A 15,586-nucleotide genomic window follows, 5' to 3' on the forward strand; every position below is an offset into this window, starting at 1 on the left:
AACAGGAAGTCCAAGCATTTGGAGTTACCGGGGAACTAACCGCATTTTGAAGCAAGCCAGTAGCCCTGTGATGCCAGCAGCTGTTCGTCCTTTGAGAGGTACCTGCGCTTCTGGAGGCAGGACTGCCTTTCCCGGCAGAGGACATCTGGAGGCTGCCCCGCCACAAAGCAGGCAATTGCTCTACAAGTTGAAATACCCATTTTATTTAATGCTGCAGCATTAGGCAAGCGACGCACTTTTGACAAGCCCGTGTTTTTTTGGTTCAAAGCCAACTGTGTTTTGGAAGCAAAAGGGCTTCCACAAGCCCTGCCTGCCACAGCCCTCTTGTGAGTCAATGGGCAAAAAGCAAAAAAGAACCAGAAAAAAGCCATCCCCCAAACCAGCTGTGAAATGCAGCCCCTAAACCCCTTCTTCTGCCTTACGACGGACTTCCTGGAGGGGCAGATGGACCCCCCAGGGCTGCCGGGCCGGGCGCACAGCGCCTCTACCGCCCACAGACCAAGGTGGCGCGGCCCGCCGGGGGAAAAGGCGACCGAGCGAGTTTTCCTTTTCAGTGGCTCCCTGGGCATGCCGACACGCGCGACCCCCGGGACACACGAGTGTCGCGACCCCCGCTCCCTCCCGGCACGTCGGGGAAAACGAGGGGCGGGCCCGGGGGGCACCGGCAGCGGGCGCGGCTGGGAGGGGTGCCAGAGCTGGGGGGGGAGGAGCGGCGGCTCTGCCATCCGCTCGTCGGGGCTGCCGGGCCGGCCCCTCGCCGCTGCGGGAGTCGGGAGCGACTGGTCAGGTCTGGAGCCAAGATGGCGGCTGGCGCCAGCACTGTTCCCTCTCAGCAGTTGCCGCGCTCGGGGCCCGTCGTTGCTACACCGCTCCCGCGCTCTCCCGGTGTCCGGGCGGAGGTGGGGATCCCGCCCTGTGGCCGGCGGGAGGAAGGGGCCGTCGGCAGCACCTCTGGGTGACGGGAGGGGCGCCGCCGCTTGGCAGGAGGTTTGGACAGGGTCGTGAGGTTGGAAGGCGCGCGGCGGGCGGGCGCTTGGCGTCGGGGTTGGGTGTGTGGGAGGGGTGGTGGTGGTGGTGGGGGGGTGTCTGTCTGTCTGTCTTTTTAATTTCTCTTTCGTTATTTCTGTGGGGTTTTAGCAGTGTCAGCGGCAGTGACTTTGTTGTCATCACAACATCAGGGGGGTTGTTCTCAAAAACGTCTGTTCTCCACAAGAATCTCTTGTACCGCTCAAGCTTTTCGTTTTAATTTGCCCAACTTGTGGACAAATGCACAGGCTCAGGCGTTCATCTTGGGGTGAAGAGGGATAAGGAAATTGTTGGAACGCTTCAGGATGAGCTGGTCAGTAGCCTTTGATGGGAATGTTTCAGGCCGTTCACTTTGTGCTTCGGCTCGATTCCTTTATTGCTTGCGAGAGGTTTGAGTTCACTGGATAGAACCATTCTGTGTGGATTAACAGTGTTATTGTGGTCTCTTATCTTACAGATGAAATCACACTTCGGTATAAAATGAAAATACCTTGAAATATGTTGACTTTAAAATTCTGGGCTTTGTTTTCCTTGAAACTGGATTTTCGGATACAGTGTTAGAAGATGTTAGAGAATTGTAAGTGTTATTTCTGCCTCTTGTTGCTCTTCAGTGTTTGGTTTCCTGGTGCAGAATGTTGCGTAAGATCTATGAACTAAGTGGTTTTATTTTTTGGAATACTTGCCAGCTAAATATCATATTTTTATATATAATATTATATTTATATGTATATATGTATTATTTATATTAATATAAATCTTGGACTTCAGCCTTGAGGGTGATCTCTTCTGGACAGCCATGTCATAGGGTAGTTCTTGCATGATTTGTAATACTTGTAACCGGTTCCTAATTTGTAGCCTTAATTTTGCATAGGTTCTGTGTTGAACTTTCCAGTAGTTTGTTTGCTTTTACATTTCCTGAAGGCCTAGGCAAAGATTTAAAAAGCTAGCAGCCTGAAGGATGGATATGTGTTACTTTGTTATGCCATGTTGCTCTTTGAAACTTGTTTTGAGTATCGGTGGTATTCAAGAAATTGCCCAGATTTAGAGGGTGAATCTGTATTTTTAGGTACCAAGCAGAAAAGTACAGTTGATCTTTTTAGTTGCCAGGTAGCTTTCTTTACGCGGGTGGTCAGTTGATCAAGCTTACACTGAAGTGTGGCTGATTTATTGGTTAGTTCCAACAAATATCATCTTAATGCAGAGATTTCTATTAGTTCTGTAATCAAAACTGTAATCACTGTCCCTGGTCATGTGTTCATCCTTACTTTGTCCAATGCTGCTTCAGTGAGATTACACCCAAGGGCAGAAGAATCACAAAACTGGACCAGATTTTAAATTTCCATTTTAAATGGAAATAACAATGATAAGTCGTCGTTGTTAAAGGGCTGCGTGCATTTATTTTCTGTGCCTCTAAATTGGTCAGTGTTTGCATTCAGCTGCCTCGAGCAGAGCTTTCCAGACAGTTTCGTTACAGAAGCTACTTTCAAGTAGCTTGCGGAGGATATGTGTGTATGAATGGTGCTGGAAATGTGATCTTACTGCCTTACTCGGTGTAATTGACAGTAAATGTGAAGAGATCACAGCCCGAATTTTATTTTGATGAGTGTGTTTCTGATCTTCAGGTGTGAAGGGAATCGCTGATGTTGCTGCCCACTCTGGAGGCTGGTTCGTACAGTGGCTTGTAACTCCTGCGTGTTTGCCTGAGTAAGAGTGTAGGGTGGGATCTATCTGCGTTTCATCCGTTATCTTCTGTGTAAATGTGTTTGCAGCAGTTTGGATGCCTACAAACTCTTGAGTCATTTGGTGATTGCAATGCCATGTGATGCCCAGGGAGCTGTATCTTTATGTGCTCTGCAAAAAAATCTGGAGGTCTGTTGGATGATACCAAATTAGAAGCACGATGATTTTCAGTTTATCATGTGCTGATAAGGAGGAATTAAATATTGTAATTCTGCAATTGCTGAACTCTGCAGTTTCCTAAATATCTCCGAAGCAGACCCTCAGTAGTTTTTCGCTTGCCTGCATAGATGGCTACAAAATCTGGACTTCCTACGTGAGGACGTTCCTCATTTTGTGTGAGAAGACAATGACGGACTTGAGTCGAAGTCAGCTCTGTGGGAATGGGGAATAATCTCCCTTTTGCTGTCTCACCTGCCTTGCCCCTTCTTCCTGTGTGTCTGAGCAAGTGCCCTCTTGACTGAATTTCAAAGCCTTTTTCTGCTCTGGTTATTCCTCATCCTGAAAGGGCAGCGCATGTTCTGACTTCTTACACAAGGTAAAATCACAACCGTGCAGTTCAGCTGGTGGTGTGCTGCCCTGGAAGCAGAAGCCTGCGATTCTTTGAGGGCGGGTTTTCATCAAGACACAGAGATGTTTCTGTATTAGGTCTTGTGTCTCTTTTGGGGACACATCTTCCCACCACAGGAAGACTACGCTTTAGACTTTTTCTTACTCAGTCCCAAAAGCAGCGAAGCTCTTTGTCTTTAGAAGTGCTCAGCTAATTATTTAGAATACAGAAAAAGGGATGGTTAAAATGTTAAGAACAAAGATATAAATGTCTAAAAAAAGAATATATATATATAAGTAAAAGGAGTGGTTATCCTCTGTTTTTCCCTTACTTGTGTTTTTGCCTTTGTATTTCTTTTCCTATTGTTCAGTTCTTTACTTGCTTCACAGGAGAATTCTATGCTGACTTATTCCCTGCTCCTTGTCGAAGGATTCAGGCTCTTTATTAGTTTTTGGGCTCTGCTGGCAATAGAGGTTGGAAAGAGGAAACCAGCTTCCCAGTATAGAGACAGTCTGGGGAAGAATGAGCAATTGGAGAAATCCTTCATGAAACGAAGCATGTTCTTTGTCCTTTTGAAAAGGAGCTGGAGTGTTTCTAGACAGAATCATCTCCTTGAAGTGAATAACAAAGACAAAAACCACAACGTGTGTCATCTGGGATCTCCTTTCTGGTTTGTTAAATGCTCTTTGTATTGTGGAGATTTTTTTTTTTTTTTTTGGCATGTGCTTCTCTGGCATTAACTGTTCTCCTCTGTTGGGAGAGGCAGATAATATTGAATCTAAAACCCACTTTTGTGGTCTACCATGAAGTCTCCATCTGCTAAAATGCTGTAACGCAAGAACTGACACATATGGCTTTGTAGAACTTGAATCTATGGCACTGACACAAAATTGTCATATTCTTTCATAGCTGGTTCCTGGAGGAGAAGGACCTGAAGTATAAATTGATACAGTTGTCATCTATGAAGATGTGGTTTTTATATTTATATATATATATATATATATATAATCTAAACAGAGATTTTGGAGGTATGGTTGTGGGTAGATTTTGGTGGGGGTTGTTTGGTTGTTGGGTTTTTTTTGTTGTTTCCACACAGTTGACACTTGATAAAAGACAAAGATTTCCTCTTCAGGAAAGGTGCCTTGTTAACAATAATGCTGACTTTGTAAGTTGAAATCCTGACTTTCTTGTAAGGATGCACTAATCTGTTCTGATTAAAAGGTTTCCTTTTGCTACTTGTTGGGTTCTGTTATGTAAGTGCACAAGTTTGACAGGTAGTTTTATAACTGGCTGATGGAATGGAAAAAGAAGAGTTCTGTTTCAGTTGCTGTCAGTCTTTTGTTTTTCTCCACCTGATGCATTTTGTTGGTGACCCGCGTCTGTACCAAAGAGCAGTCGTGAGCCACGAGATTGCTGTTCTTTGGAGCAGAGGCAGGTACTAAGCTGGGTCACTTGTTCCAACCTGGCTGCAGGCGGTGTCACCAGAAGCCATGTAGTAGATGCTGTAGAATTCTGAAAGCTCTTTCAAGTGGGTGCATCTGTTTGATGCTCCATAGCCTTTGGCTCTGCTGGCCTTGAGGTTCGGCTCTCTCGGACTTCTTTTGCTTGGTCGAGATACTGTCTTAGAGTAAAGGCACTGTAATGGTATTTGGCAAGCAAGGACAGACAGGCCTGACCTAGTTCATGTTCAGAGGGTTGGAAAACAAAAAGGCTGGTGTTAAAACTTCTCATTCTGGTCAGTGGTGACTGCCTTCACCGCCCAGCGTTGCTGTGTATATGGAACGAAATTGGGAGCTGCCCGTGCCTGCTTGTGTAGTTGGAGGAGTCATTTTAGAGTAAAGGTTCTTTTGGCTGCATCTGTTCTCCTGTGATACAAAAACTTGACAGCTACTGGGGACAACTACTACGTCAGGAGAATCCCTCTGATGGAAGGGAGTGCTGGACATGCTTTGCCTTCCCATCACCGGCAGAAGAAAGAAGAGTTGAAAAAGGGGGCTCAAGGAGCAAGAGACGACAAGGCAGTTGCTGTACCAGATCCTTTTGCCTTGCTTTATCTGACAGAAAAGCTGCCTTCTGCTAGCTGGCTCTTAGCTGGAAATACAGTGAGAGCTTCTTGCTGTAGCCTCTTCAAGGGGAAAGACTGCCTCCCCTCTTCCGGGGGTGTGCTGCTTTTGACCCCCTTGTTCTGAATGGAGGATCTGCAGTTGTCATGGTTAGATCACATGGGGACAATCTATACCTTTGACTCACGGAATGGTTTTTCATTTCCTTCTTCAACTTTTTTCAATAGATCAATTAAATTAATTTTTTTTTTTTTTTTAACCTTTGACTGGAACATCATCTGTTGGTTTTGGCCCCAAACGCTTTATTTCTTAGAAAGAAGTTGAGTCTTTTTGTCAGAACACTGGAAAGATTTCTGGCCAGTGTAGTACTATTGTGTTGGGGTTTTTCTGGATAAGATTCTACCTATACACATTCCAGTGTGTGCACCTTAATTTCTACTTCAGCCGGTATTTTGAAAACAATCCTAAGCTGAGGAGGGCTTTCAAGCATGGGAGAGAAAAAGAGCAGCTCTTGCATTAAAAGCAACTTTTCAAAGGGAAAGGTAAACTATTTTGTTTCTTTAAGAATTTTTATTCTGACAGCACAAACATCTTGCTCTCTTGGGATTTTGTTATCACTGGAAAAAAAAATTGGTATTGCCTTGCTTCCTCTTCCTCTGGTTGGGTTTTCTTCCCTACCTCCAGAGGAAATGCTAAGACTGTTATCTGTTTGGAAGACATTTGAATTCATGACTTGGACGTCAGCAGACCTGACTCTAAAGACAGCTTCTGTGCATCCAAATGCTGTTAATCTTTATCATGTGAAAGGAAAGATCTGTAACTCTGAGTGAGAATTCAGAGTATTCCAGACAGGCCTGGTTTGTGTTGCACTCAATATTCCTGCAGCCTGTTGCTTTGGAAGTCAGGTAATAAGCTCTTCAACTGAGTAAGCGAGCAGTAGTGTGGTTCGGTTTTCCTCTCAGAAATCTCATGCTTAATCCTACTTCACAGTCCTGCAGAAGGTGTGGACAGTCAGTCGAAATGAATGTTTCGTAACAACACAAGAACCAAAAGACACCTGATGTGGAACTGAAATTTCCCCCAAAGCCATGGCAGGAGAATTTTGCCTGGAAGTGTCTGGACCAGGAGTCCATGATGCTGCCAAATCAGCTGTTTTCTTCACAAGTGAAGATGGGACTTTTCAGTAAGACTTAACTAAATGAAACACATAAGCGAGGAAGAATCTGTTATTGCACACAAAGGAAGGAATATTAAACTGAAGTTTTCACATAAAAATTCACTGTGCTTCTCCTTGCAGTTTGAGACTGAATCCAAAGGGGAGGTGTTTGTCACGTGAAGTCCAGAGGCACTGTCGAAGGTGTGTGCAGAAAGCAGCTACTTCTTGCTCCAAGGTTGGATTAGAAGTTCCTGCAAACAGCAGGGGCACCTTTAGGAGTCAAGTCCTTCCCTCTGTGCTGGTGAAGTCATCAGTGCTGTTCAGCCTTCTAAACAGTTGACTGACACCAAATGTAAAGCTCATAGTTTCCTGTTGCAAAGGTTTAACCGTACCCTGGGGAGAAGGTGCTACCTTTGAGATTAGAAAGGAATTACTCCGCGGGAGAGTAGCTGTATGTACTATCACCTCCTTGCCTGCTGCTGGCTGTAGGACCCATGCTAAACTGAAGAAAAGCAAAGAAAATCCTTTTCCTGGCTCAGTTTGGAGCCTTCCCTTTTTGGAGAGATGCTGTTGCAGGCAAGCTTTCCCTTCCGCCGCAGCAGAAGGGAGGGAAAGGGGGAGGCGGGGCTGTCGGGGAAGGCCGGCCGGTCCTTTTCCAGTCGCTTCTGGAGGTGGGAAGGCGCCTGTGGAGAGGGGCTGCTCCAGCCCCGCAGCTGCCGGCAGGGTGGGCTGGAGCAGGGTGCGCGGGGCTGAGGCCGCGGTGTCCCACCAGCCTCCCTGCCCTTCCCTGGGCCTGGGACGAGCCCCCCCCCGCCCTGGTCCCGGGAGGTGGCACTGGAGGACAAGGACACGGAGCGGCAGGGCGGGGCAGGGCAGGGCGCTCCCTCTTGTCCCGCTCCCTTACCCACAGGCCGAGGAGCGGCGCGCCTGGGTCCCTGCGAAGCGCCCGCGACGCAGCCGGTGCCCGGGGGCCGGGGACTCCCCGGCCGCCCCCGGCCCCTCCCCGGCCCGCAACTTTTGGCGGGGGGGGAAGGGGAGGGGAGCAACGTGCGGCGCCTGGCGCGGGGCTTTTCTCGGGGGAGGGGAGGGGAGGGCCGGGAGAGAGGCCCGAGCCCCCCCCGCCGGGCCCCGCCCGCCGCTGGAGCTGGAGCTGCGCGGGGGCACGCGGAGCCGCCGGGGCCCCCCCGTCACCGCCGGGGCCCCCCCGTCACCGCCGGGGCTCCGCTCCCCCCGCCCCCCCACTGCCGGATCCCCCTCCCCGCCCGGGGTCCCCACTCACTGCCGGGGCTTCCCCCGGCCGTCACCGCCTGGGCTCTGCCCCCCGCCGCCGGGACTCCTCCCCCCGCCCTCACTGCCGGGACTCCCCCCCCCCGCCCCGTCGGAGCTCCCCCCCACCACGGGCGGGGTTCCCCGCCAGCGCCGGGGCTCCGCTCCCCCCCCCACTGCCGGATCCCCCCCGCCAGCGCCCGGGGTCCCCCCTCACCGCCGGGGCTTCCGGCTTGCTTGTCGAGAGCAAGAAAAGCAGAACTCTGGATGCCGCATTGGTTCCGAAATCTTTAATCTGTTGCGGAGGAGGGCGGGGATGCCGTCTCCTCTGCAAACAAAGCTCCGGGCTCGAGGAAGTCGATCCACTGCTTTTTATGGTGCTTAACACCGTTGTTTCTCTTGGACAGACACCTGTGTTGACATCAGGGCGTGGGCAAGGGTCACTGTTTCATGAGGCTGGCTTCCCAGCTCTCTTGTCGTGTCTCCTCTTTGGGCATAAGCATTTGAAAGCAGTGAATTTTCAAAGCTTAAGGCATTAATCGAACTAAACGCCCGGTGTGGCTCCTCACTTGAACGTGCAGGAGCTCTCAGGAGAAGGCCTGACCATGCTGACCTTTCCCTTTCATAGCATTCCTCCTTTCTCCCTATCTACTCTCTCCTGTTTATGACATTATATGAGCAGGAGCAACTGTTTTGTTGTCCCATCAATCCTTTCTAAGTTACTTTTACTCAGCGGTCTTTTGACTTCAAACCCTGCAGTTATGTCCTCAGTGCAATGCACTTGATCCGTGATCGGCGTTAAGGCCGACATCACAGAGGCCTCAAAACTTCAGAAGAATGTGGTCAAGTCCTGGGGTGGTGTCATCCCTTGAGAGAGACGTAATGACAGTGGTTGACACCAATAATTTGCCATGAGGATTTATCTAGTTATGCTTTGTACCTCTTCCCTCTCCAGAGGGAAAGAGGACGTACAGGGGAAGAGGGTATCGACGGGGTCTAATTTTCTTCTTTACAGCAGGGAGAAAATGCCCTTTAGGTGGGGTTTGAGTGGAAGGAATTAATTTGGCCTTAAACTAGATTTTAGAGCGCTGATGCATTTTTCAGTCTAGCTTGAAAAACCATCCCTTGCAGTCTGGGAAAAGCAGGTCCCAGAGCGTCAGAAAGGAGCGGCAGGAACACAGGCCCAGCAGTCGCTGTTTCCTGAAGAGTGACAACTTGAGGAATGAGGATCAGACCAGCCACGCACAACAACGAAGAAGAAGAAGATGACAGTGATGATGATACAAGAAGAAGTGGATGCGGAAGCCGACACAGAAGACGACGTGGGAGACAACAACACAGTAGACGATGAAACAGAAGAAGAAGATGAGGAGGACGACGCAGAAGATGACGGCGCAGATGATGTAGAAGAGGACGCAGATGATGCAGAACCCGACACGTAACATGACGCAGAAGATGATGGAAAAGAAGAAGATGAAGATGAGGAGGACGGCGCAGACGACGCGGAATATGACGCAGAAGACAATGCAGATGATGCAGAACCCGACGCGGAATACGACGCAGAAGATGATGAAAAAGAAGAAGATGAGGACGACGCAGAATATGACGGCGCAGATGCCGCGGAATACAACGCAGAAGACGCAGAATACGACGGCGCAAACGACGCGGAGTACGACGCAGAAGACAATGCAGATGACGCAGAACCCGATGCGTAAGACGACGCACAGATGATGAAAAAGAAGATGAAGAAGAAGAAGATGAGGAGGACGAAGCAGAAGATGACGGTGCAGACGACGCTGAATACGACGCAGACGACGCAGAACCTGAAGCGGAATATGACGCAGAAGATGATGAAAAAGAAGAAGATGAAGAAGATGATGAGTAGGACGACGAAGAAGATGACGGCGCAGACGACGCAGGTGACGGTGCAGACCACGCGGAATATTACTCAGAAGATGATGCAGACGACGCAGAACCCGACGTGGAATACGATGCAGAAGATGATGAAAAAGAAGATGAAGAAGATGATGAGTAGGACGATGAAGGAGATGACGACGCAGACGACGAAGAACCCGATGAGGAAAACGACGCAGAAGGTGACGGCGCAGACGACGCAGAATACGGCACAGAAGACGACGCAGACATGCAGAACCCGATACGGAAGACAACGCACAGATGATGAAAAAGATGAAGAAGAAGAAGATGAGGAGGACGATGCAGAAGATGACGGCGCAGATGATGCGGAATACGACGCAGAAGACAATGCATACGACGCAGAACCCGATGCAGAATACAACGCAGAAGATGATGAAAAAGTAGAAGATGAAGAAGAAGAAGATGAGGAGAACGACGCAGAAGATGACGCAGAAGACGACGCAGAAGATGATGGCGCAGACGACGCGATATAAAACGCAGAAGACGATGCGGACGACGCAGAACCTGACGCGGAATACGACGCAGAAAATGATGAAAAAGTAGAAGATGAAGAAGAAGATGAAGAGGACGACGCATAAGATGATGGCGCAGACGACGCATATGACGGCGCAGAAGACGATGCAGAAGATGATGAAAAAGAAGATGATGAAGAAGATAATGAGGAGGAAGATGCAGAGCGTGACGGCGCAGACGACGGGAATACGACGCAGAAGACGGCGCAGACGACGCAGAAACCAATGTGGAAGATGATGCAGACGATGATGAAAGAGAAGAAGATGAAGACGAAAATGATGAGGAGGACGACGCAGAAGATGACGGCGCAGACGACGTGGAATACGGCGCAGAAGTCAATGCAGAAGCTGACCGTGCAGACGATCCAGAAGAGGAGGTTGTGGTGAGGTTGTGGTGGCTGGTACTGTGGGGTATGTTCCGAAGGAGGACAAACAAAGATTTCTTAAACGTACAGAGCACTGCGTTTAGAACCCAAACGTAAATAGCGAATTAATTAGAGGTGCAAACCTGACATGCAGTAATGCATCTGCATGCTTTTCCAGAGAAGAAGCAGAATGACTCTATTGCACTTAAAAAGGAGGCGCTGTAGGAAGTTAAAATACCTTTACTTCTGAATGAGTTTGCTACTTCAATGTATTTTACCTTTAAGTAATTCATCTTAACCTTTCTAATTGTGCAGCCAGCAGGGCTGATTGAAATTTTCCTATGAAATGGCTGACATCAGCTACACCCGTCGAGAAGGGGGTAGGGGGAGTGAGAAGGAGCGGGTTATGCAAAGCAAGACTAAGAGAACTTCCATTTCCCTTGCTTTGAACAGATGGAGTCCTCCAAAATAACGTGACAGATGCGCATGCCAGAACCTTTACCGTACAGGGTTTGGGTATTTTGTTGTCCTAGGTAATAAATCACCGAGAGATTCAGCAGAATATCTCCACAGTGGATTAACTTTACTGGATTAGACGTAATGCACTGCGGATTTATAATATCTCCAGACTGTCCTTACGGTACGCTAAGTTAGCTTCAGAGCAAGTAACACAACAACGGTCTGAAATCTCCTGGGTCACCGAGGAAGACCGTAGGATATACCCGGATTCCACCTAGACTGTTGTTAAGGAAGAGCCAGCCAACTTTTTTCCATAACTGTTTACCTGCCTGCTCTAAAATGTCCCTCAAAGAAAGGTTGTAATGTCTGAAAAAGTGATAAACAGTGGTAATTCTAGAGGAGGATGTACGTCAGAAGAAGAGACCTTAATTATCTTCTGGGAAGGTTCATTCATAAGATCAGACAACGAGAGAGTAAAACCATTCATTATAATCCAGAATTCCTTGTCAAAGCGTAAGATTCTATGCCTACTTTTGGTTGCCTTAAGATGAGATGCTTTTATTGTCAACCAGGTAATGAAATTCTTTTGTGTCGTGTATAAAGTGGCGTGGGTTTGGGGGTTTTGTGTTTGTGGTTTTTAAAGAATGTTTTAATTTAAGGGATTACCCATTAAAAAAGGTACGATGACTATCCAAATGTTTTTGTCATGACATTAAGCACTTTTTTCCTAGCTGCTGAATTGCCTTAACATCTTGGGGAACATTAGCATTTTGGTTTTGTTTCTTTCAGGATCTGTTTTAGAAGTCCTGCTCTCCTTGCTGCCAGGACCAAGCTATCCAAAAGCTGCCTGCATGTTTGTGGACACAACTGAAGGAAAATATTGAGGCTGTTGTTTCGTGATGAGCTTAGCCAACACTGAGGTCAGCTCCAACTCCTTTTCTTCTTTGGTTTCCCTATGAAGTCCTTTACACGAGTACTTGGTCAGAGCAGCCTGCCTGATAACTGGTTGAGTGAAGATGCGTCTGGTTTGGGTGGGGAGAAGGGTAGTCTGCTTGGTTAGTTTTCAGTTACAAAATTCTCAGGGATTAAAAGTGGTGCGGAAAAGCACGATCAGAGTATTTGATGGAGCAAGAGCGGTTATTGACCCGTTCAGTAATAGCTGATCATGAAGTCGCACCCTCTTGCAAGGAATTTTTACTCTGCGTTTCCCCTTATGGGAACCAGCACTTTCTGTAGAAAGGCTGTCTTTGAAACACAGTGGGTGTTTTGAATCCCTTCTGAACTCAGAACAAAAGAAGGTTGGTAATTTAACAAGAACACTAGCAAATTAAAGAAGAACCCTAGCAGAGCAAACATCCTTAGGAAGCGTTAACTCCGAGTGAATTTAGGAAGTAGAGGGAAAAAATCAAGGTGGCAAAAATAATATCTAGCTGGATGAAACCCATCGTACAATACGAAGGTTAATTTTGATGTATAACCTCAAAAAAATCATTTCACTTTCCATGACCGTGACCGTTTTCTACGTAGTAAGTATGACTGCAGTAATTACTCTGCATGGCAGGGTATCAGAGTGCTGGGTTACTCTCGCACACCCACGTATCCTTTCTTCTCATATGGTGCCCCAGAATTGAACTTGCCTCCAGTTACGGTGTATCAGTTACCAGTTACTGTTACCAGTGTTCTTGTAGCACTCTCATGCTTCATCAGTCATAGGGACTAAAGCATGATACGAAGCAGGTCTGAAATTTTGATCGAGTTGGGCTAATGAAATTAATGCCGTGACATTACAGCACTGACCTTAAAAATCTAGAAGATTATTCATACTCGATTCTTCTGTTGAAGACAGTGTCCTAGTATCAAAGTCCACCACACGTGGACTTTGGTTCTAAGCGCAGTAAGACCGTCACATTGCTCAGGGCCAAGTTGACTGGAAATTGCCTGCACCAGCTGAGCATGAATTTTCTTTGAAGATAGGACCATTGTAGCCATGCTTTTCTTCTGATGATACCGTACATCGTGTTAGTATGGTTGCTGTAAGCAGAGACTGGAATCTTCTTTATGTTCGCACAAGAACGAACGGCAAAGAAAAAGAAGAAACAGAAGTGAAGGTAGATCTGATGATATCTAAGAGGAATTGCATATTCCCGAGAAACTCTGCGATGATGCCCCCGGCCTCCACGGCAACAGCACTGAGGTACGCTCTGCAATGCCCCAGCCGTAAACGCACCACTTTGTCTCCAGACGGCAGCAGCCAGGACCTGGGCGGGTGGTTCAGGTTGTCCACCATGCTCATTGTCTCACACACCCTGCTTCCTAGGAGCCTTGTTTGGCAGCTCCCACCCTCTTCTGTATGCAGCCAAGCTGCTCAACGAGTCGCTGTCACTGTTTCTCAGCTTCAGCTCTGACCTGAACTCAGAGCTGTGCCAGCGACTACAACTAGTGAGATGCCCAAGCTCTGCCAACATCCTCCAGGAGATGATTAAGCCAACTAGACCGTGCATTTCTTTGATCCCTACTACCCTCCTGCCGTACGAGGAGGTTTAGGTTGCTTGTCGGGGAGGCTGGATATTTCTGATGGAGTAGGAGAGCCTGTAGCAATGGTATCTCTTTGCATACATAACTTGTCATTAAGCCGTCAGGATTTTTGCTACAGAAATGCGACGACTTTACATGCAGCCAAAATTAAACTGAGAACAGACAGGAGTAGGTTTGAATTAAAGAAAAACAAAACACCTATTTAGAATTTACTTTTTAACCGAATGGGAGCCAGGGCTGTTGCAAAGTCTCAGTTCATTAAAGGAAATGGCCTGGTTTTGTGTGCATTTTCAGTTCTGTTGATTTTGAACCAAGATTGACTCAGCTGACTCTGAACCTGCCTAGTGGTTTGTATCTTCATGAGCAGCCTCAACTCATCCTAGGATACCTTGCTGATTCAAATGGAGTTATGACAGAGCTTAATCTACTCTGGTACCTCTCACATGAAATGACCGTTTTAGTGCCGACAGATTTTCAATAAGCGCTTGACCATCAGAGTTCCTCTCCTTAAAAAAATCCTCAAGTTGCCTTCAGAAGCTGTGCATGCTGGGTTTTTCCTTAGACACTGAGAGCAAACCTCATTGGTTTGATGGCTATCATCAGCTACGTTGAAGGGTGGTCCTGCTGCCCCTCTCCTAGCTCCTACCTGCATTCCTCAGGCCCTAGAAGAAGCGGGAATAGTGCCTTTCTCCTACAGCACGCTAATTTTGTTTTGTGACCCTGAACATACCAAATCTTTCTTTTAGTTCCACAGAAATAGGCTGTCAAAGAGGTGGCTAGGGTGTCGTCTAGCAGCACAAAGGAAGTTAGTTCTTGCTTCTGTTTGAATAGTCACTTTAGTGTTTGTTAGAATATGGGTATGCTGTAACACATGTCTCTATCCCAAACCGATGTCACCCACAATGAAAGCATCATGGAGAGTGTCTAGCAAAAAAAGCTCCAGTGAACTGGCTGAATTCACACTTTTCTTTGGAAAGCCTCTAACTAAGGAATACTCCTAAAAATTCGGTTATTGATCATGCATTTTATGCATATTATTATTCCCTTGTACTTTCAAGACATCTATTTTACAGTGTAAAGCATGTATTTGACATGGAAAGGTCCTAACGGTTGGCCTTGGCAGAGAGAGAAAATAAGAATTAGTTGCAGAATGAGAAAACCGCCTTGGAAGAGAATGATGAAGAAGAAGAAGATGAGGAGGACGACGCAGAAGGTGACGGCGCAGACGACGCGGAATGCGACGCAGAAAACGACGCAGAAGCCCACGCGGAATACGACGCAGAAGTCAACGGGGAAGATGATGGAGAAGAAGAAGATGGAGAAGGAAGAAGGCGATGAAGACGACAGAGAAGACGACGCAGAAGAAGATGACGGCGCAGACGATGCGGAAGACGACAAGGAAGAAGGAGAAGGAGAAGGAGAAGGAGGAGAAGAAAGAGAGGTTGTGGTGGCTGGTACGGTGGGGTATTTTCCAAAGGAGGACACACACTGATGAGAAGGCTCCTTTCTGTGTTCCAAAACCTGCTGAGGAAGGCAAAAAAACCCCGGGGACACCTGCTAGCCCACCCTGGGGGAAAAAAAGCCTTCCTCCCCCCAGCTGCAAGGCATGAGAGGCCATCTTTGTGGTGCGTGAGCAGCAGGCAGTAACGCAGCCAAAATGGACCAGAGGAGCCCTGACAAGTGGTCACGCTCAATGCTGCAGAGGAAGGCGAAAAACCCCCGGGGACCAGTGCCAATCTGCCCCGGGGGAAAATTCCTTCCTGACCCCAGCGCTGGCGATCGGCTACTCCCTGAGCATGTGAGCAAGACCTGCCTCCTCCTCCCACAGGCTGGTCACGCATCCCAGGAGATGCCCAAGCCCTATTCTCCCTCAACCTGGAGCCATCTCTGGGGCCAAATGGCCCCGGCCTGCTCGACCTCGGGGGCAAGAATCAGCGAGCTCCCTTACCCTCCTGCAAGTAATTCTGCCGGCTCCCCGAGGA

At 47.9% G+C, this 15,586-nt stretch overlaps 1 long non-coding RNA gene across 4 annotated transcripts in view; it reads left to right on the forward strand.

Annotated features, from left to right (window-relative positions):
* The first annotated feature begins 624 nt into the window (after nt 1–624).
* LOC141944275 (uncharacterized) overlaps nt 625–15,586 on the forward strand; it is a 41,355-nt gene continuing 26,393 nt past the window's right edge. For 2 of the 4 annotated variants that reach the window (XR_012629218.1, XR_012629216.1), the window contains exons 1-4: nt 1,107–1,339; nt 1,484–1,603; nt 2,649–2,730; nt 11,859–11,989. This is a non-coding gene — a long non-coding RNA (uncharacterized LOC141944275). Of the gene's footprint in view, nt 988–1,106; nt 1,340–1,483; nt 1,604–2,648; nt 2,731–11,858; nt 11,990–15,586 lie in introns of those variants that run through there. The other 2 variants (XR_012629217.1, XR_012629219.1) reach the window with 2 other exon arrangements.

The sequence above is a fragment of the Strix uralensis genome, chromosome 1, assembly GCF_047716275.1.
Source record: "Strix uralensis isolate ZFMK-TIS-50842 chromosome 1, bStrUra1, whole genome shotgun sequence".
NCBI lineage: Eukaryota > Metazoa > Chordata > Aves > Strigiformes > Strigidae > Strix > Strix uralensis.